Source organism: Hydra vulgaris, chromosome 13 (genome assembly GCF_038396675.1).
Source record: "Hydra vulgaris chromosome 13, alternate assembly HydraT2T_AEP".
In the NCBI taxonomy this organism is placed as follows: Eukaryota; Metazoa; Cnidaria; class Hydrozoa; order Anthoathecata; family Hydridae; genus Hydra; species Hydra vulgaris.
The window spans coordinates 29901581-29926724 of record NC_088932.1 but is presented as its reverse complement, the minus strand read 5'-3'; the positions used below and the strand labels follow the sequence as shown (position 1 = coordinate 29926724).

Here is a 25144-nt window from a genome sequence, read left to right as displayed (position 1 = left end):
TTTGATAGACTAAATTTTTTTTCTGTTGTTTACAAATGAAATAAAAATATAAATACAAGTCAACTTTGATTAGATTGATGCTCAGCAAGTTTTAAAACTATACAATATAAAATTGCAAACAGTTTAATTGTTTAAATAGTTCCATTTTAGATCAAGTTCCATCTGGTTGATATTTACAGCTGTGTCAACAAAGTATTTTACAATGGCCTCTTTAAATTTTCTACTACTACACAAAATTGTTTAGGGTACCTTTCTTTAGCGCTTTTACCAGTATAATTTATTTTTTGATCGACTTAGTAAAACTTTAAATTTTCTGCACTGAGATATTTTCTGCAAAATTAATATCGTTTTATGACAGTTCGTAATCAACAATGATGCATAGATTAACACCTTCTTGAATCTATAGTTTAAGAAAGAAAAATTATTGTATTTATTTTTATTTAACTGTTATTTTACTCAACACTAAGACTAATACTCAAGAGTAAGATTCTTACGCATTGTTGAAGGCTGTACAGGAAAAACCAGTTTCATAAATTTGTGCACCCAGATGAACTAATTTGTGTATTTGCATCCTTTTCATCATGCACTGGTGTTTAATTATATTATTTCGCCACAATTAACATACTTGTATTTTTGTTTTTGCAACCATTACAAAGTTTTGGGTTCTGTGTTCATCATGTTCGTTATATTCTGAAAACGTATCAAACTTAACTGGAAATTGTATTATATTAGAGCAAGTATTATTATTAGATCAAGTATTATATTAGAGCAAGCAAATTACATAAGGACAGTTTTGGGTATTTTTAAAAAAATTTACAATTTTAATATCATTAAATCAACAGAAATTGTTTAGATTTGCGCAAAACATAAAGAAGTATTATCTTATCTTAATTCACATTCCATAATAAACAGTTTCAGGAGAACTGTTGGTGTTGTTCAATTTATGCCTCTAAATTAATAGTGGCTTGTTGCAGCTGCTTGTCACCATTTTTTCAATAATTCTCAATAATAATTCAAATAATTAATAACAAATAATCTCAAACAATTAATAACAAATAATTTCTATATTTTTTTTTTTAAATGTAATACAATAAATATTTTTAGAAGATTTTTTTAAACTACTTTCATGTTACTTTAAAATTTGCAACATTTGACTTCCTTTTTGTTAACCCAGAAGAATATACTTTTTGCATACTACAAAAACACATATATAAAAATATATAACATTTTCTCATATAGTTTGCCAACTAAAATGTTTTTAATTTGCATAACTAAATTAAGTAACTTTTATTTAACTTATATAACTTATTATTGCATATATATATATATATATATACATATATATATATATATATATATATATATATATATATATATATATATATATATATATATATATATATATATATTATATATATATATATATATATATATATATATGCAATAATAAGTTTAAATAAAAGTTACTCAATTTAGTTATGCAAATTAAAAAAATTTTAGTTGGCAAACTATATGAGAAAATGTTATATATTTTTATATATGTGTTTTTGTAGTATGCAAAAAGTATATTCTTCTGGGTTAACAAAAAGGAAGTCAAATGTTGCAAATTTTAAAGTAACATGAAAGTAGTTTAAAAAATCTTCTAAAAATATTTATTGTATTACATTTAAAAAAAAAAAATTTGAAATTATTTGTTATTAATTGTTTAAGATTATTTGTTATTAATTATTTGAATTATTATTGAAGAATTATTGAGCTAAATTTTTGAATGGTACGTGAGTAAAAAATTTCAAATTATTTGAATACTATAATGTTATATAGGGGAAAGGCGCCTATGATGGCATAGCGCCTATGATGGCATACCGGTCATATTTCCATTAAAATTGGTTTTGGTAAAAAAATGATTAGACCTACATGACTATACTGACTTTACATTAGTTTTAGTGAAAAAACGTCCCTTGTGGACAAATATTGTTTTTATAATCAACAAAAATCGATTTTGGGATGCGTTGTTGTAGTTTTATTTCCTTCATATATTTAAGATTGTGATTTTACTATTAACTGTGCAGAAATGAAATTTTCATGCATTTTATATTCAAGTTTTGTGCATTTAGTGGAATAGTTACTTTAATTTTATCTTTTGAACAAAGCAGACACTGCTTGTTTTAATGAAAATGATGACTTTTACCCATGATGGCATACTGACGAGTTGGGGGTGTTGAAATATTTACGAGTTGGGAAAACCTTTTTTTTTTATAAGAAAAACTTATTTTTACGTAAAGTTAAAAGAAAGCGATGCTCCAACATTTTTTTTTGGTCAAAAAAATACGTAAAACGCAATATATCCAATGCGCATGCGCAAAATTTTACAATGCTGGTGTGTAGCATGAAATGGTAAATTAGGATGGTTTCGAGTAATTTCTGACTTTTCTGAGGGAAGACTCTAAGGTTAAATGAAATTATTAAGTTACCCTCGATCCTAACTAGCCCCATCCTCCCCAATGCCATCATAGGAGCAGTGGTTGCCTATGATGGCATACTTGTGCTTTTTTTTACAATAAGAATAACTTATAAAAAAAATAAAACTGATGAAAACTCCCAAGGTAATTATTGTTCTAGATGTAACAAGGAATGTATCCATATCAAAATTTTTATTATTGGTCTTAAGGATACCGAATAATGAAGCTTCAAAGTTAAGTATGCCATCATAGGCGCCTTTCCCTATCATTAGAAAGAGGATAATTACAGTATTTTAAAGGTGAAAAAATTATCAAAATCGAAGAATTGGTTCAAAAGTTATAACGGTTTAAGTAGCGATTTTTCTATATATGGATTTGTTGAAGAAACTGTGGTCAAAATAATGTTTTTCTTCACTTAAATTGTCATAACTTTGCCAATTCTTATCAAAATACAAATATCTTGGTGTCAAAAGATAGGTGTAAGAGTGGGTTACAACTTTATGTTAAACTCTAACCACCGGGTGTATCGGATGGACAGAGGGGGCACCAAACCACCACCTCGCCCGTATAAAACTGAACACTTTTTTAAGGAATTTTTTTTTTTTCAAAGACTTAAGCAATATAAATACACAAAAAAGTTGTTTTAAATTTATAGTAAACCACCAAAATATACGAGAGGTGAATTGTAGCAATAGAGGTGGGTGTGGTGGTGATTGGTGTATCACATCCTAGGATCAAAAACGAGTTGATTTTATAAATATTTATATCTTTACTAAAATGAGTGAAATTAGTACACAATATAAAATTATGTTATACAATCTTACGTATAAAAGTGGTGTTTCTATTACGAAGGGGCGTATGCCCACCACCTGCCTACCCCCCCTCTCCACCCAACCTAAAAAAAAATTATTATTTTCTAAATTTGAACAATAAATTTAAAAAACAAATTAAAAAATTGGAAAAAAATTGGAAATAAATTAAAAAATAAATTCATACCAGACAACCACCAAATATGGGAGGTGAATGTAAAACTCACAGTAGATATGTTGATGATGTTTTAGTACTATAATATCAAAAAAATGTTTCAATTCTTGAAATATCTAATTGAATATTTAAAGTATAACAACAAAGAAGTAAAAAACAAATTCCACTAGATTAAAAGATACATTAGTGGTGCATCCATGGTCATAAGAGAGTGGAGTATAAGGGAGGGCGTATCCAAATATGTCATAAGAAAGGGGCATTCTAATGCCCCTTCCACTTCTTATCAAAAATTATTATTTAATTGGATATATATTACAAAAAAAAATTATACAACTAACTAATGTGGGGCTATAAGTCAATTGACTGTAAAAAAAACATTTCATCTTTCTAACCAAGGATAGCAAAAACCCATAATAAAGTCATTCATGTGATTATTACATTAACAGAAGTAAGGACCATACAGTTAACGAGCTGGCAATTTTGTTTGGTTAACAAACAAATTTCCTGTTTCAAAATAAATAATAAATAAAATATTAAAAAATAATAATAATATATAACTATTTTAAAGATAATACAATATATTTTTGTCTTGGCTTTAAGTGAATGATTAAAATAATTAATTCCAAAAATAAAACTATGTTTTAATCATTTTTAACGATAGACACCACGTGAAGGTAAGCCAGAGCCGTCTATCAAAAAATTTAACATGTCACAACGCTTGCTGTATTATTTAGGCAAGTCACAACACTTGCTGTATTATTTAGGCAAGTCACAACACTTGCTATGTAACTTAGGCAAGTCACAACACTTGCTATATTATTTAGTCAAGTCACAACACTTGCTATATAATTTATGCAAGCCACAACACTTGCTGTATTATTTAGGGAAGTTACAACACTTGCTGTATTATTATATATATATGTATATATATATATATATATATATATATATATATATATATATATATATATATATATATATATATATATATATATATATATATATATATATATATATATATATGTATATATATATATATATATATATATACATATACACTATATGTATATATATATATATATATATATATATATATATATATATATATATATATATATATATATATATATAAACCTTACCAACAGTAACGGATGAAGATGATACTAAAAAATAAAAAGGCAATACACAAAACAACCTTACAATTATTTTATAATTAAAACTATACTGAAAAATAATAATATATAAAACTTGCCAACAGTAATGGACGATGATGATACTAAAAATTAAAAAAACAATACACAACATAACCTCAAGATAATTATAATCATATTGAAAAGTAAGAATATATAAACCTTATTCAAAGCTAACAAGGAATACTAACACAGCATACGAATACTTTTAAATGATATAGTAACTAAAACAATTTAAACTAAACTTACTGATAGTTTGTTCTAATTTGTCTTCAGAAAAAAAAAGTGACCTAATAAAATGTAAGAATTAGGATACAAAAATACAACTAACAACAATCTACATAGGCATAATAAAGAACTGTATTTGAAAACTAATAGTAAATGACTAAATACTAAATTAATTCATATAATAGGGATATAACTGACTGATCCTCTCTAAAGCAAGTTCATCTAGACAAATTAAATTAACTTTATTTTTACAAAGTAATATAAAAATTTGCATAGAGTAGGTCATATGTGTATATATATATATATATATATATATATATATATATATATATATATATATATATATATATATATATATATATATATATATATATATATATATATATATATATATATATATATATATATAATAATAATAATAATAAAAATAACTACTGAGCTATTGAAAAGAGAAAGTAACTAACTGATGTTGTTGGCTGACGCCATTTCACTACTAAAACAGCATCTAAAACAGCGAAAGAAATATTTAAGTTATAGATAAAGGTTTAGATAGTGGCCAAATAATAATTTAAAAATAGTTTAACAAATTTATATAAAAATAACTTATTTATTAGTTATAAATTATAATCTAAAGGCATTCCTTGTTAAATAAAGACAACGTTCAAACTTCAAATTAGATATGATTCATAACTAATTTGATTCATATCTAAATTATATAATGAATATGATATGAAATACTATGTGAAACCTTTATTTTCTTTCTCCATTTTGTTTCTAAATGAAATATAAAATTTAAGTCTTATTTTATTATTTACTAAAAATCCTTTTAATAAAACAATTTCGTTTAAATTTACAAATTTTTAAATCACATTTTCACTATAAAGTATCTAGGTTTATAATATCAATTTATGAAATAAGTTAAATATTGTTAATAATATTAGTAATATGAATGTTATATATAAAAAAATATACATATACAAATAATCAATGGACCCCTCTGTCTCCCGCGCTAACATCAGGGAAAATGTAAATTAGGTAACAAAAGTGCAGCAAGAAATAGGGTAACTGCTACATAATATTTTTCAACGAAATTTGGCAGGTGCATAGATAAATGAATAACTTAAAAATCGAAATTGAATAGATAAAATATAGACTATATCCTGGACATTAATTTCACCACAGAAGTACAACTAAAACTTTGACATCAATAAACTCGTTAATATATCAATTGAGTATAATTAAAACCAAATCGAAAATAAGCTTCAACTATTCTTCTTTCTAAAAATAATCTATGTTGATAACGAATACTAAAAAGTTATTTCAGAAAGCCTTCCTCAAGCACGCTAACTTTGAAGAGACTGCGAAAATCGTGGCACAAAATTTAAACACAAAATTCGGTTCCGTAAAACGCAATTGTCACGTATACGTATATAATATAGTATTATATATATATATATATATATATATATATATATATATATATATATATATATATATATATATATATATATATATATATATATATATATATATATATATATATATATATATATATATTACCTTAATATGAATATCAAAAAGTTCTTAATAAAACTCACATCTTAAAAATATATCGTAGCATAAAATCTGCATTTAAAATAATACACCATGAAGTTACATCATAAAATGAAAATTGAATTTATATAAACTATATCAATTTTTATTTATTTATTTGATATATTTACTTTTCACTTATTTATTTATAATTTATATTATTTTTATTTCCTTAAAAAGTTATAATTAATTATAACTTTAAAAATAGACAGATTGATTATTGATAAAGGTACAGATATCGTTTTTCTATTGAAACGCAATAAAATAAAGTAGTATCTTTTTTAAAAAGGTACATATATTTCTTGACTAGATATAAAATTTTTCTTTGCAAATATTTAAAAAATATCACTAGTTGAAAAAACCCTATTATGGTTTATTTCCGTCAAGACCGAGAGAAATTGGCGCGGAATTACCGACGACCAAAAGAGATATTAGTAAAATCTCATAAGGACAGGAGAAGGTAATTTGAATTTAACTTAATAGATCATAACAAGATCTTAATTAGATCTTAATAAGATCTTAACAAGTTATTCAAAGAAATATTTCTGACAAAACTTATTAAGATACTCATAAGTTCTTACTAAATTTTAAATTAAAGATAAGAAAGATCTTACAGATATTAATAAGATTTGCAATATTCGTCACTCTGGGTCATGTGTAAGATGTGATTCTTCAAATTAAGATTTTCGTTAAATATTACTCTTACAATTTTCTATCAATTTACTCTTTTTATATTAATATTTTCAATGATTAAATAAGGAAGGGTCAGGGTAACAACATTAGTTTTTGCCAAGTCTAATAACATTTGTCCAACAACCTCTGTAAATATATGGAGATATAATAACATCTGCCCAAAAATATCTGAAATTTTATTGGTGTCTAATAACATCTGTGCACAAATTAAATGAATATTAAAGATCTAGTTACATCTTTTAAACTATCAAAGTGTAATAACGTCCGTTCAACTTCACCTGTGGATTCTACAAATGTAGTTACACCTTTTAAATTATCAAAGTGTAATAACATCTGTGCAACTACATCTGTAGATTTTAAGATGAAGTTATTTTTAAGATAAATTAACTAATAATGCATTATTTTAACCAGATGTAGTTACATATAGAAATTTTTTCAGATGTAACTACATCTGGAGAAAATTCTTCCAGATGTTATTGGACTTGGAGAAAAATTACCAGATGTAGTTACATCTTCCTAAAGATGTTCTAAGAGGTCATTGAATTTTCAGATGATATCGGACAAATGTTATTAGAGTAAAAGGAAAATAAAGATGATCTTGAACAGACGTGTACAGATGATTTTGAACTACTCCACAGATGGTATTGGATAGATGTTGTAATCATTTACCATAAGGATGTTGAAGTTGTTAATTATCAGTGTTAAATGGTTTTGTAAACAGAATTTATTGAGTTTTAGTTTGAATTAGTCACTTAGCAACCAACGTCAACTTCAGTTTCAACTAAGTTAGAAGCTAACTAAGTTAATCAGCTTTAAGTTGATAAACTTAGCCTGTAACAGAGATTTGTAATAAAAAAAGTGCAAAGTGAAAATTATTTTCTGATTATAAAAACCTCTCTATATATATTTAGTATATATATATATATATATATATATATATATATATATATATATATATATATATATATATATATATATATATATATATATATATATATTTATATATATATATATATATATATTTATATATATATATATATATATATATATATATATATATTATATACTAAGTATATATATATATATATATATATATATATATATATATATATATATATATATATATATATATTTAGTATATATATATATATATATATAATATATATATATATATATATATCTATACATATATGTATATATATATATATATATATATATATATATATATATTTCAAACAAAGTATTATAACTCATACCCTTTCATACATGCATCCAGTAGAGTAGTAAGGGTATGGGCAATTCAACTTTCGTCCGGGCGCAAGTGGTTTCTATGGCGTTAAAAAAATACGAAGAGAAAAAAAAAAAGAATTTTTTTAATACAGGAAAGTATAACTGTTATAAAAATTATAAAATAATTTTTAGTTATTTTTGCAGTTCATGCAGCGCCATATTCTAAATATATTATTGGTAAATACAAATATAATGAATAACATATATGTTTATATTTATTATCTAGTTTATATATATTTTATAACATATTTTCCCATTTTGGCCATGCGTTAAGTAAGATAATTAAATCTTCAGCGTTTTCAGGTAATAATCTTGTTACAATAATGTTATCTCATGTGGAGAACTGAAGCGTTGAACTGAACTGATGTTGCAGGATATAAGCAATATTTTCTTTAGCATATGAGCCATAATCTCAGCAATTACAGGACAAGGAATATTGGCAGTATTATTATCATCATAATCATCATCATCATCATCTTCATCTACAGCCTTACATATTTTGAAACATATTTTGAAAGCTATCCCTTCTAATAATAGCGCCAAAATGTGCTTCTGGTGTTGGATTTTATAACTTCTCATTCTTTCAATTTCTTATATATATATATATATGTATATATATGTGTGTATATATATATATATATATATATATATATATATATATATATATATATATATATATATATATATATATATATATATATATATATATATATATATATATATATATATATATATATGTATATATATGTGTGTATATATATATATATATATATATATATATAGTATTGGACAAAACATTTGCAACCAACATCGAACAATGCTAAAAAGTGTTCCTAATTTTACATGTTTTTAAAACGAAACGAACTATACTACCACAGCAAATAGTTCAGGAGTCTGGAGTCATAGCATGCCATGACATCAGCTGACAGGTGACAGCACACAGGCAGAATTTTGTTGACAAGTGCCATTTTGCAGCGGACAAAACAAGTGCAACTTTTTTGGTTTGTTTCATTTTCTTAAGTCTGGTCCGCGTCAACGTCACGGAAGTTTTTTAATAATTAAAGGAAGTATCCAGAAGTTTCCAGAAGCATGCAGAAGCTTCCAGAAGTTTCCAGAAGAAGCATCTGGAAGCATCCAGTAGCATCCAGAAATATCCAGAAACATTCAGAAGCAACCAGACGCATCCAGAAGCTTCCAGAAGCATCGAAACGAAGCATCTAGAATCTTCCAGAACAGTTTCACACAGGTTCATTTTACTATATAAGAGACATGTAAATCGACATGTAATTCAGTCAGTATATGGAAGTCAATCAGTCAGTATTATCAAGACAGTTTATCGAAGTGAGTTTTATCAAATTGTTTTATCGAAGAACATCAATACAAGAAGTAAAATACAACAAGTGTTTCATTACATCAATACAGTCCACATCCAACCAAGACGTTGTGTTCCACAAAGCATTATTGTATCATCACAAGGTAAATGTAACACGGTAAGCCTTGAGAAGCGTTCCACCACTTCTAGAGAGGATTCTATGATTGTCAGATCCGTCAAGAAGGAGCCCTGGATATCATCAGACGAGACACAAAAGCAATTAGAGCTGCCTGTATCGGACCGAACAATTAGACGGCGTGCTGTTGAAGCTGGATTGTTTTCTCGACGCCCTGCACAGAAACCGCTGATTTCACTAAAAAACCAGAAGAAAAGACTCCTGTTTGCTACATCTCATACTGACTGGAATGTGAAGAAATGGCAAACTCTCCTGTTCAGTGATGAATCGAAGCTCAACATCATTGGGAGCGATGGCATTTGCCGTGTACGTCGACCGGCCGGAAAACGCCTCGATTTACGTTACTGCCATAAGACCGTGAAGCATGGTGGAGGCAATGTAATGGTCTGAGGGTATTTTTCTGCTAACGGTCTAGGTCCAATACATCGAAACGATGGAATAATGGACCATTTCATGTATAAAAATATCCTGAAAGTTGTTTGTTACCTCATGCTGAATGGAATATGCCAATAAAATAGGTTTTTCAGCAAGACAACGATCCGAAACACACTGAAAAAGGTAGTCAAGCAGTGGTTTCAAGACAACCATCTATCGGTGATGGATTGGCCGCTCAATCTCCGGATCTCAACCCTATCGAGAACCTGTGGGAAATCGTCAACCGCAGAATTAATCGTGTAGGTGTTCGTAATAAGGGTCAACTGTTTGAACAAATCCAAAAGGCCTGGGCAGCGTATCCACAAAGTTTCATTGATCACCTGATCGAATCTATGCCACGAAGATGCGAGGCTGTGATCGACAACAAAGGATTCGCCACGAAATATTGATAGCGAAATACAGCTTGGTCAACATTTTGTCGAGTTGCACTTGTTTTGTCCAGAAGAAAATCAACTTTTTTTTAATACTTTTGATTAATTTTTTAATTTTCGTGTACAAATAATGAACTTTGTGATGAATAAAACTTGAAGAACTTTGTCTCTATACAGTTACATAGTTATTTCTCTAAATTGAAAAAATGCAGCGTTTTTATATAAAGAAACTAAATTAGCATTATTTGGTTGCACTCGTTTTGTCCGATACTGTATATGTATATATATATATATATATATATATATATATATATATATATATATATATATATATATATATATATATATATATATATATATATACATATATATATATATATATATATATATATATATATATATATATATATATATATATATATATATATATGTATATATATATATATATATATATATGTATATATATATATATATATATATATATATATGTATATATATATATATATATATATGTATGTATATATATGTTCTTAGGTCCGAATCTAATACCATTTTTGGTTCTTGGATCAAGAACTTAAAATGGTATAGGAATACTAAGAGTGTATGAAACCTTTTGGGCCATTGCATAGACCAACTTATAAAAGCTCACTACAGTATCATCTTCACCTACAACCAAATCTAGTATTCAAATAACGTTGCCAGAACATTGCTCAACGCAAAATTTGCTCAAAGAATTGCATTCTTTCCTTCTTCGATCATTAAACTTTTTTTGATAAATGATATTATAATGGTATACAGCTAAAAGTAACTTACTTTTGACTCAAAAACTCTTCATCCAGCTTAAAAAGATGTAATATATTTTTTGTGTCCCACTCTTCATAAGTTAGGTTGGCTATTATTCTTTCACGGACATCTTGAATTGTTGCAATATATGTTCTTAATTTGAATAGTTGTTCGACTATAGAAAAAGTTAATCACCACCATCTATCCAGTACCATCATCGATTTAGTATGTCTTAATTTACAGTAACAGCTTTCCTTTTTAGTAATAAAAATGTTTGTTAATCTTTTATATAATCTTTTAACTGAATTGATGCTACAAAATTATAAACCAATGATGTGCAAGCTTTTTTAATGGTTGGTTCGCCATGCTCATATGCTTCTTTTGTTATTGGAATAAATTATGCGTTGTGCAGGCTAATCAAGGCTAAATAGGCTCAATTAACCATACTCGGGTATTCCAACTACTGCTGCATGCTGTTTAAATAACGTTTTAGATTTTCATTTCTCAGCTATTTTAGATTTTCATGCTTTAATTATGGTGTAATTCCTCCACAGCCACTAACTCTTTTTTTTTTAGCAGCTCTCAAGTTGATTAAATTGACCCAATCAGCTTCAGCTTGAAGCTAATCAGCTTAAAGCTGAAATACCAGACGCAATCCCAACACAAGTACACATGTACTAGCTTTCAATTAACTTTAATCAAGATTGTTTTTATATGTAAGTAAGAAAAAAATAAATTTGTATCATCAGCAAAGAAAATAAAGTATATTCTTAATACTTTATAAAGAACAAATATTTTGATCGAAAATATTTAAATATATAGATAGATAATGCAAATATAACAGGTGAAAGCAAAAAAGCAACAATCAAAATATAAAAAAAATAAAATAAAAATAGGACAGGCGAGAGTTAAAAAACCACAATGAGATATTCATTCAATTCATCAATTATATCGATATCAATCACGTTTGTTTTGCCTGTGGTTTTGTATTTCAATAATCACGAAAGACTTTAAGTTATACAATATTGCACTCGCAACATTGAGTTGTATTAATCTTTTCATTTTTATCAATGCTAAACATGCGACATTGGATCAACGTTGGATTTGTATCAGGAAAATCAATCGACGTTTGAAATGGTTAAATATTGGAACATGTGTGCTAGTTGTGCTATACATACATACACTTTTTTATAACAATTTATTATTTTTATAACATATATTAGTTATTAAGGTGCTACATGAAAAACTTCGCGGAAGAGCATTTAACCATGAAGTGCACGCCTCCTTCCTTATCTTCCTAAAACATAAAAATCAATAAAAGATACACAATATAGGCTAAATGAAGAAAATATATGGGAACTATATCTCAACAGACAATTGACTATCTTTGAATACACATATATGCATTCACAAATTGCATCTACATATTATGTTAATACAATAAAACAATATCTTAGCCAATAGGTATTTTAAAAACTATAGAAATAAATATAGATATTGGAGCTGTCCATTAATTACGTCAACAATTTTCTGGCAACTTGTACCTCCCTTTCCTCCAACTAACTTACAACTAAACAAAATAGAGATTAAAAGTAAACTATTTAAAAGCCCATTTAAAATTACAAATGTTTTCTCTGAACAAAAGGTGAATAAAAGTAAAAGGTACAGAAAAAAAGTTATTAAACTTTTACCTTAAGAACATATTTCCAGTTTATAAATACAAAAACTTACTTCGAACGAAAAGTAAAGATTAAAGGGTAAACAAAAATGTATACACCTTACACGTTTAAATTATGATCATATTTCAAACTGATGCAACACTTCAATATGTTAAACCTCCTCACTTTAACTTTAGACCTAATTCAATTCACAGTAAAAGCTAATTATTTTTAATAGAAAATACTATAACGAAAAATGCATTTAACAAATTGTATAAACCATTGGGTCGGCAACCTATTGAGACGGCAACCTATTGAAAAGTTGCAATTTACAAAGTTTTACTTTGCTAAGCAATCAAAAAAGATAAGTACATGGTCTACATTATTTATTATAAAATGTAACATTGTTGACGTCAACTTGTCCTGATCTCCCCCACTCCCCCCTATCAACAAGTGTTAAAAAAGTTCAAACCCCCTCCCCCTATTTTGTTGACGTAATTTATGGACAGTTCCATTGCATCAATATATAAGATATAAATATCAATACAAAAAAACAAAAAAAATTCTAAAAGTAATTTGCAACAAAAATAAAAGTTATTTTGTTGAACTTTTGAAATGTTTGTTTAAAGTTTTTACATCACTTTTATAACCAAGAACTAACATATTTTAGAATTGTGTTCTGCAATACTGCAAATAAAGAGTATAATTTAGAAATTTATTTTTTTAATTTAGAAATTTATTTAATTAACATGTTAGAATTGAAAAATCAGTTTTTGTATAACATAAATATATATAAAGTTTTTGGTATAACAAAGTTATTGATTTAGTACTTAATTTGATATTTGTAAAATATTTGGTAGCATGACATTCTTTAACTTAAAAAAAAGTATATAAATATTCATTACGTATATTGTCGAGTATTACAAACTCTCCTACTGGAGGTATGGATCTAGTGTATTTGTTTTAATTAACTTGATAGTTTTTATATTCTCTAGATTTAACTTCGATGGATAAATACTTGCCCAGTTTACGTTACAGTAACTGACGTTGCTGTAAATATATGATAAATAAAAATGTGCGGTCGTGGCGTAGTGGTTAGAGCGCTTGCTTTAAAAGCAGGAGATCGAGGTTTGAAACGAGCATTGGACATATTTTCGCGTCACGGTAAGGAAGGAGGCGTGAACATCCTGATTAAATGCGCCTCCGCGATGCTCTGTAACAAGACCGTTTGGTCTTCTTGGGGCTCCTTAATAACAAAATATATATATATATTTCTTATACAAATTTTGTTAACGATATATTTTGTTTTTATAGATAAACCCAATAACTTTAGATATATAACATTTTACTATTCTGATGTGATTACACCAGCTAATAATAAAAATAAAAATTCGATTAATTGTTTTTATTTAAGTTTAAATTTATCATTTAGCAGGAATCTTCAAGAGGAGAGTGTCTAATTTGTATAATTTTATAAAAAGAGTATATTTGCATATTTGACATTTAGGTAGAGTTTTTTGGTCTTAAACCATTTGCTCAGATCCACTCTTAAACCATTCGTTTTTGATAGATCGTAAAAAAATATTAAATTGATGTTTGTTTGACTAAAAAAATACTTGCGTATCATCAAAGAAAATAAAAATTTAATATATGGGAAGATGACTAGATATTGTTTTTATTGGACAATGAGTAGATATTGTTGAGTAGATATTGTTGTGTAGATTTTGTTGAGTAGATATTGTTGAGTTGATATTGTTAAATAAATAAATACTTTCAAGTGGTTTAAGAATTATGAATAAATTCTTTCAAGTGGTGTAAGAATTATGAATAAATACTTTCAAGTGGTGTAAGAATTATGAATAAATACTTTCAAGTGGTGTAAGAATTATAAATAAATACTTTCAAGTGGTGTAAGAAGAATAAATAAATACTCACAAGTGGTGTAACAGTAATACGCCAGTTATCAAATTAATAACAAAATCACTTTTAGTTGTTATTTCTTATTTCATAAGTATCCAGTTTAAAAAGGAGGATTTTGCAGTAAATTGTGTCAAACGCTTTCAAAAGATTATCCATAAAATGTATTTGTTGTAACTAAACTTGTTTAATATTTTCATTAAGTTTTACTATAGCGTGATCTGTTAACTGGTGTTTTTAAAAAGCTGTTTGGTTTTTATTTAAAAGGTGGCAATTTACCAGATAATTGTAGATTCTATTGAGGATTATATACTTTAATATGTTTGAAAAACGCTGTGAAATAGAAATTAGTCTGTAATTAGAAACAGTAGAACTAATTATTTATTAATTAGGAATAGTAGAATAAACTAATGTTATCAAACACCCTCCGTTTGCTTAGGAAAGTGTGCTAAAGTCCCAGACAATCATACTATAATTAAAACACACAGCGACAAAAGTTAAAATTAGGAACTAAATGTACTTAACAACTGGGAGCAAATATTTATTGAATCTAGTCAATCGAAAATTACCGTGATCTTCTTCGTAAAAGGAGCCTGGTAACTCTAAATATAATAACTTCTGACATTTTTTACAATTTGCGTTAATGCCATAATGCCTTGAGCTTTTGTTTGATTGTAGATAATTAAAAAAATATATATAAAAAGTTCATCTATAAAGATGTTCTTTACATATATATATATATATATATATATATATATATATATATATATATATATATATATATATATATATATATATATATATATATATATATATATATATATATATATATATATATATATATATATATATATATATATATATATATATATATATATATATATATATATATATATATATATATATATTGTTTTTTCTGTGTTACTGATATAATTTTCTACTTTTTAAATTTTTTTTAAACAGAATCTCATATTGTTCTTATATGTTTTTGTTTGTCCATTTTTCTGAGAATCCTTTTGCAAATTATTATTTTATTTTTTATTTTTATTTTGTTTTTTATATTTTCTTTTTATGAAGACTAGCCAATTCGTCATCGAAGTTTTAAAACGTAAATAACGGTTTATAACGGTTTTAGTTACTCTATTGACGTTAAGTTATAAATTACTAAAAAACCTTTAAATTGAAGTTTTCAAATATTAAAGTATAATTTTATTTAAATTTATTATGTAAAGATTTTGAAAATTTTGTTGCAGTTCAACTATGAATATATTTTTCAATAAAAAAAATTAATTGTATAATAATTCCGTTTTTTAAAAATATTTAAAAAGATATTAATGCTCTAAGAAATAACAGAAAGCGGAAACTCAAAGAAGATCAAATAATCTTATCTCCGAGAACCGCTAAAAAACCCCTCTTTTTGAAGTGCGTTTACAATATTAAATTTACGTAAAACAAAATACAGATAAAAACTATAATATATAAATGACGTAAACGTACATGATTTTTGTTTTATAAAATGTCCTGATTTTTATTGATCCCAAAATGAGTAACAAAACTAGATAAATCAATTCGATTTGTTGCTTCATACTAAAGTAATTGATCTACAAAATAGCAAAGTATTTTGCAAAATATAGAGTGTTTTTAAAAAAACAAAAAGAAGATGTTTCAAGGATACCAACTGAAAGATAATGACAATTAAAATATTATTACTTGTGTGACTTAAATTTTTGAATATCTTTTTTTACAAAAATGATTTTTATTGTTTAATATATTTAAAAGAAATTAAAAATAAAAAATCTTAAAATATAAAAAATATTTTTTAAATTAAGCTTAAAACTGGTTTATTTTTTTGTAAATCAGAAATTTATTGATGATTTTAATTACTGATAAATTTTATAAATTCTATTACAACATTAATTCTACAACATTGGAAACATAAATAACACAACAGGATTTAAAACGTAAAAAACATTTGAATTTCATTTAAAATAACTTTCATGATTAAAGTAAATTATTTAAAAGATTCAAACAATTTTCAGATCATTTTGTAGAGAAAAAAAATCTGCCTGTTTACTACTTGTTTAATATTTAAAAATATTAAACATGAAAAAATTGTTTTATTTTTTCTTTTTCAATTATTCTATTTGTTTAAATCAAACGGTCTTGTCACAGAGTATCGCGGAAGAGCATTTAATGAGAAAGCTCCTTCTTTACTAATGCCGCATTTATGGTTAAAGCAAGCATAAAACCTCGCACAACTTAAACACATGAAAAACAAAATATGGCGTCTCCAAAGGAACTCTTTTTTAGCCCGATTAACTTTTGAAACAACAAGCACTAAATAAGGGTCAATAGAAATGTCACCATATAACAGAAGTGTCATCATAATATGGTAACACTTCTGTTATATGGTGACACTTTTATTATATTATAACAGAAGTGTCAACATATAACAGAAGTGTCACCATATAATAGAAATCAACAGGAAAAAAAAAAAAAAATTGTACAATAATATTATTTTGAACTAAAAATAACTTAAAAATTTTAATTAAAAAGTAATAAAAAAGCAACTTTTATTAAATTATCAAAACAAGAAAATCTGTAAATCAGCCCCATTAGATCATATCCTACCATTTAAAAAAAAAATTTCAATAACAATTTTAGTTAGATTTTAAGGTTCATATTTAAGTAATCTCATAATATTAAAAACGTTTTAAATATTAAAAATCATTTAAAAATAACGGAATCCAAAAATGTTAAACACTCAAAAAGTTTTAGAACCGGATTCCGATTTTCGTTAGATCAACAACCTGAATCCGGTCCGTTCGTCCTAATTTTATTACTATATTGTAAAAATCTTTTGCTAGTTACGGTCCGGAACTCATAATAATGAGTTAATAATGCAAAAGCTAGATATAATTAGAAGCAGTGCATTCAAATTATAAATCTTCTAAAGTAAGAACTATTTAAATTCCTTATTCATAATTCAAGAAATATTAAAACCTATACTGCAAAATAAATGAAACTTTTGTTTTTACTTTTGAACAATCGAGAAACTATGCCCTGCTAATAAACCAAACTTAAAATATGAAGAAGTTAAAACCGTTGTTTGAAAAATTTGCCAAAGATAGAACAAATATATTTATTGCTACATTATATGTTTAAAGAGTATAACTGTAAATAAGCAATATTAATGAACTTTATACATGTTTTAAATAAATATTCATAATAACTGTTTGTGAGATCTTTTTTAATAAATATAATTCTTATAGCTGGCTTAAACATTCTATACTGTTTAGAAACTGTAACCACTGGGTTTAGAAACCGTAACCAATGGGTTTAGAAACCGTTACCACTGGGTTTAGAAACCGTAACCACTGGGTAGATTCGAATGTTTTAATTCCTAATGTCTACACGATAGTTGTGAGATCATTTGATATTTGCGTGATGGTTGTGAGATCATTTAATGTTTTGCGTAAGTTACGTGAGATTATTTAATTTTGAATGATAGTTGTATGATCATTTAATATTTGTGTGATAGCTGTGAGATTATTTAATGTTTTGCGTGATAGTTGTGAGATCATTTAATGTTTTGCGTGGTAGTTGTGAGATCATTTAATGCTTGCCTGATAGTTGTGAAATAATCTTTGTATGATAGTATTTGACACCGTTTGAACAAAATGCTACATGCCTAATAATGTTTATTTAATACTTGACATTATAAGCAATAATTATAGACAACATTTACAAAACATTGCGTTTTATAAAGCAATGTTGTCAATTTTTAACCACAGGCGTTTGTTTTAAGTAACTTTATAAAAATTAGTGTAAAAAGAGAATTCAATAATTACTCACTTAAAAATCATTTTAAAAATTGTTAAAATAATTGAGCACTAAGAAAATAAATTTTTAAATAATAAGAGTTCCAAACACTTGCAAAAAAATCTCTTTTTTTTTTTTTTAATTTATATGTTTATATATATATATATATATATGTATATATATATATATATATATATATATATATATATATATATATATATATATATATATATATATATATATATATATATATATATATATGTAAAAGTTGAATAAAGGTACGGGCTAATAGTACTGATAGAATATGTACAACGCCCACCTTATGTCACCGTTTTGTTTGCAATTATTAAAAGCCTTTATCGCAACCTAAGCAATAACAAACACAATACAATAATATAATCTACCACAGGATTTGCATTATTTATTATTCTATATAGTGATCATCTTTTCGTCTTCAACCATTGGAATAAACAAATACAATTAAATTTTCACTATTGGTTTCATTTAAATTCATTTAGCATAAATGTTGTATATGATCAGACTTGACAAATATACAATGTAAGTAAAAAATTTACCAAGATTTTATACATGCATATGCATTTTTATTAATTTTTTTATTTTTGCAATTTTAATTGCAAAATTATAAAAACTTATATTTTTTGAAGTTTTTATCTTTTAAATAAATAATAATTACAAAAGTAAAAATATCACAATTATAAAACATGTCCAATAATACAAAAAAAAATCCCTTGCAGTTTTTATTTATTTTTTAAAAGAAGTCTAATTTTGATTTATTTAAATAATTAGTCAAACCAATTTTGTTACAGAAATGTAGGGCCGTTACAAGGCCATTAATGTTGTTAGAGAGATGTAGGGCCGGCACTGTATGCAGGACATAATTATTGAAAATGAATAAAATAAAGAACTCTTTAATTATAGATAAAGATAAACTATTTTTGACGCATAAAATATTTAAAGTCTCAATCTTATTTATTTTAGAAACTCTTTTTAAGAAGAAGTACGGTCCGTAAAATTAGTTACGTATAGCATGTGTTTTAACTTATCTTTCTATGTTTCGTGCATTATTTGTATAATCATTCACTAAAAATAGTTTTAAAGTGAATGATTTTTGAAATTGTTTTTTTATTATTTATTTTTAAATTGATTTTAAACTGCTGTAATTTCAAAAAACGTTACAAAATAATCTCAAACTAGTTGTGCAAATTCCGATGAGTAAATAATGTAGTGCCCAGTCCTTATAATTGACTTAGAGGTTATATATATATATATATATATATATATATATATATATATATATATATATATATATATATATATTCGTCATTATTAATATAAGTTTGTACAACATTTTACCGTGAAATATATGACTGGAGCAGTAGAAGACAACAGTCTTATCATCTTGCCTCATTTTTGTCGTTAACAAAATATATATAAATATATATATATATATATATATATATATATATATATATATATATATATATATTTAGTTTCTCTTTTTAGACTCAAAATGATGGAAATATCAACATTTGTGCTTACCATTTACTTTGCGGTTTTACTTTTTACCTCTGTAATCTTAAACGTAATTGCATGTTACATTATTATTTTTAAAATTAAAGAAAGAAAATTCACACATTTGTTTATTGCAAGTATCTCCGCAACAAACATTTTAGAATGCTTTCTTGGTTTTATTCCTGAAATGATGATGCTGCATGTTAAGAAATTACTCGGAACACAACTTTGCTTTGCAAGCTCGTACTTTGTATTTGGCTCAACAATCACAAATATATACCATATTGTTGTAATGTCTTTGATTAGGGATTTTGCATTAAATTTTCCAATTTTTTATTTCAAAGTTATAAAAGTTGTCTGGTATAAAGCAATCTTTTTATTCATTTGTTATATGTTTGGATTTATATGGGCGTTATTTCCAATGTTCAGCTGGTCTAAATATGAAATAGATATTGACGAAAGGCGCTGCTCGTTGGATTGGAGGTTACAGAAATCAAATTCCTTATCATACATTGTTACAACTTTTATCCTGTGCTATATGTTACCAGCGGTTATTACACTATATACGATGTACAGCGGTAAAAAAGCTATTACTAAAAGAAAACAACAAGAGTTAAAAAGAAATCGTATAAAAAAAGATTATTCTGTTGACTTCTTGGAAAAAAACTATTTAAGAGTTTGCACATTATCCACCGTACTATTTTATGTGCTTTGGACACCGTATGCCTTTGTGGTTATTTGTGTGTTTTTTAACTACTATCCAGCCAAAAACTTAATAACTTTAGCTGCTATGTTTGCAAAACTTTCTGCATTATCAAATGTTCTCATTAACTGTTATATTAACAAAGCTTTTAAAATTCATTTAAGCAAAATTTATTTTGTTGAATGGATTGCACAACGTTTGTGCAAGTCTGTGAACTTAAACCCAAGCTTGGTTAGAATTGAATTAACGACAACAAAACTGTAAAAGGCCTTTAAAAGTTTTTGTGACGAAAAAACTGTGACAAAAATACCGCACAAAATATAAAATAATAAATTTGGAGAAAAGAAAGGAAACGTAAAAAAAGACGTCAAAATAAGAAAGCGTACTGTAGATTTCGGTTTCTTTAGCCTAGTTACCGTCAATTATTACTTATGCACTATTAAAACATATGATCTATAAGAATTTAAATAGAACCTCTACAGAAACTCTTTTAATTACTTTAGAAATTGCTATAAAAAGTTTTTTTTTTTTTTTTTTTACATATTTTTAAGTAAAAAAAGAATTTCTATTAGAATTCCTATAGAATTCCTATTATATTCCTATATTTTTAAAAGACAGATACAATTATTTTAAAATACACTAAAAAATGAATTTATATACAAAATATTATTTAAAAAATAATTTAAAAGTTAAATTTAAAAAAACAAAAAAATTAAAAAAAAATTAAGTTTATAAACATTTAAAATACATCTATTTAAAATAAAATAGTGAGCTTTGTAAAATTTTTAAATGCCACTGATGCTGCATTTTTATTTCTTGAGACTGTTGTTACTACTTACTTAGCAATGGTTTCTTGAGACTTTTTCCACTCCTTACTAAAAACAAAATAAAAAGTTTCCATGAATAGGAAAAGCCATTTTCAACACAGCCAAAAAATTAAATGTTTTCAAAAATAAATAAAGATAAATTTAATATTTAGTTTTAATCTGCAAAAATATTCGGTTATCGAAAACACGCTTTAGTTTGGGATATAGATTATCTGTGATGTATCTGCTTCTACAGCTGAGCACAAATCCAATTTTTTTTTATTTATTTATTTACTATAATATTTACTGCACATAAAACATTTGCTCATTTTTTGTATTAAAAAATATAAAGATGGCAAGAATAAAAATAAAACGGATTTGTTGTCTTTTTTATTTGTCGTCAAGTTTCTTATTTGCTAAACACACTTTTATAAATGTACTGTTACTAAAAAGTAAAAATGGGAATAATTTATACATAACAATTACAACCGTGTAATGATACCAGTTGATTTAGTACTAAATATAGTATTTTTAGTTTGTTAAACAATGGTTTTGAATGTAAGAAATGGCGTACGTTTGAAACTAATCTAATTGAATAATTTTGTTTGTTGAATAGATTTTGTTTTATACCTATTGGTGTTGCACCAATCAATGTTTGCGTAACTGATTAGTTATGCAACCTTTCATTTAGTTATAAACTTAACTAATTAAAAATAGATATATATCTATTTTTATTTAGGTAAAAATAAAGCCATATCAAATTAGTTATGTACAGGGTGAATGGTGCTCCTTTACAAACTAAAAAATTTTAAAATTTAAATTTTTGTGAATGTGGCAATTTTTAATTTCTGACACAACACATTGTATTTCTTTGTTACTATTAATTCTCTGGAATAAGAAACGGCTTACTTATCAAAACTGACATTCGAATAAACATACTAATTTTATATCAATAAGTGAAAGGACAATCAACAAAAACTATAAAAAAAGATGAATAAGGTAATTAAAAAGGATTTTTACGAGCTTTCATGGCTACCCAAATATCGATGACATTATCACGGCTTTTTCGCCATATCTTCTTCAATCAAAATAATTAAAAGTTACGTAACGTCCACGATTTAATTTTTGACTGCGTAATAATTATAAAAAAAAAATACTTATTTTACTCAGAAAAATTGGCATAAAACTTTCGAAAGAGAAATTTGCTATCAGTAAATATAAAACCTTGTATAATGTTTTTTCGCCGGTAGAAAATATTTTTTTTGCCGGTAGAGAATACTTTTCACAGTTAAATTTGTTAACCGAAAGCTTTTGTAAATATCCGGAAAAAAAATTCTCTCGAATATAGATAACAAGAAATAAACTTTTTTCTTAACGAAGAAAACAAAAAATTTATAACTGCCGATGTTCATTTCGCAAGTACTGATTCCGAAATAAAGCGTTTCGCAAGTTGAATTTTAAAATAAAGCTTTTTTTTGCTCACGGTGCATAGGAATATACTCTAAGACCTTGCAACACAATCCCAGACATTTTTTTTTGATTATCATTAGAAAACATTTCCTTATTCAAAAAATGTAAACGACAGCTTTTTCAGTGGGAGCCTGGGGAGAATCACATATTTTTGGGGAATGTCCAGAAAAGAAAAAATTCCAGGAATTTTGTTGTTCAAGATAGGTAACTAAGAGGCATGGGGCATACTCAAATTTCTAGTATGTTGATACTAGTGTCGAATGAGTATGACTTGCAAAAAATTAGGGTAATTGGAGCTAAACCAACCCCGCCCCGACCCCTTACTGCCCCCTTCCTAGAACTACGTCTCCTTTAATCGTAAAATTTTTTTTTTGTTTTATCATAAACAAGATCAAAATTCATCGACAGATTTCAAGTTTCATTAAAAAATTTCTTTTCGTTTAAGATTTATAATCATGCAAAGCTTAAAATTACCCCCTGAAATAACTTTAAATGGTCTCAACTTTTAAACGAAAAATTTTTTTTTATGTAATTTGAAATCTGTCGATGAGTTTTTATCTAGCTTAATATAAAACAAGGAAAAAATTGAAAAGTGTTTTTAGGAACCATACCCTAGGGGAGATTCGGGGTATCGTTTCGAAACACCACAAAATCATGCCCATGCCCCTGTATTTAGATTTTCAGAAATGTTTGTGATAGGTTTATCAATTTTTTTTTTAAAGTTTTAAAAAATGTTTGTTTAACATTGAAATTTACAGACGGATAAGTAATTTTCATTACTTTATATTTACATTTTTATTGAAATAAAAATAAAGCAAAGTAACCTTTAATTATTAACAATTAGTAAAAGCTAGCAGTTGCTAATTGTTAACAGTAGCATAATAACTCCTTGCACGAGTTGTTATACGAACTGAAAGCATGTTTATAGCCATTATATTGACATTTGATTGGAATGAACGATATATTATGCCAATATTATCAATACATATCAGAAGATATATGTAGAAAAAGGCTTGCAGGGACTGATTCTTACTTTTCTATGCGGCCGTGTTATGAAGGTATTTATAACTATATCTCTATTTTAGCTATTATAGTTGCTACACATATGCTATAAAATTTAGACCTGAATACCAGAGTTATTAGAGGGAGAAAATGTGAATGTTTTATTTGTGAAAATGGGTGCAAATCAAAAATGGAAAAAATATTGCCCCTTATGGTTGAATGTGTATCGGGAAAACTTGTTTATCAAGGCGCTAAAGATGTTTCAAATAAACCTGCAGAAAGACTAATTTATCAAGATTGCTATGCCCAAGTGGGACAAGGAATTCTACATCCCTGTACGAAATTAGAAAGACAAAAGAATTTAACTGCCATTGTAAAATCAACATCCTCAACAACGCAAGGAAAAGTTCTGTTTAGCTCCATCAAAGATTTCAGCACAAATGACTCAGGAAACACATTAGCTTTGAAAACTTTTGGTCCGAAGCAACTCACTGTCTCTTTCGGAAAGACTGAGGTTAAGAAACCTTTCTTTTCTTTAAATAAATTGAACAAACTTTAATTAAAACTACATTCCAGGTTAGTTTTTGTTGCTTAAAAATATTTTTAAAAATAAATTTGTTATGAGTTTAAAGCTAATTTTTGTAATAACTTCATTATGATTTCTAAGTAATCACAACATGATTGAAGTTGAACGTTTTC

General features: G+C 26.0%; 3 long non-coding RNA genes across 4 annotated transcripts; 1 reads left to right on the top strand and 2 right to left on the bottom strand.

Annotated features, from left to right (window-relative positions):
* Positions 1–23147, bottom strand: LOC136089426 (uncharacterized). 2 transcript variants are annotated; one of them, XR_010643046.1, is made up of 5 exons: positions 22994–23147; positions 22007–22042; positions 3456–3522; positions 495–690; positions 1–400 (listed from the first exon to the last, which is right to left on the bottom strand). It is a non-coding gene; the product is annotated as an uncharacterized LOC136089426 (long non-coding RNA). The 2 variants fall into 2 exon arrangements; XR_010643045.1 differs by lacking the exons at positions 22007–22042; positions 22994–23147 and having other exon boundaries at positions 3456–4322.
* LOC136089427 (uncharacterized) lies at positions 5302–8987 on the bottom strand. The gene is made up of 3 exons (XR_010643047.1): positions 8404–8987; positions 5610–5635; positions 5302–5366 (listed from the first exon to the last, which is right to left on the bottom strand). It is a non-coding gene; the product is annotated as an uncharacterized LOC136089427 (long non-coding RNA).
* LOC136089428 (uncharacterized) lies at positions 19402–21153 on the top strand. Its single transcript, XR_010643048.1, has 2 exons — positions 19402–19489; positions 20456–21153. It is a non-coding gene; the product is annotated as an uncharacterized LOC136089428 (long non-coding RNA).
* Positions 23148–25144: the final 1997 nt, after the last annotated feature.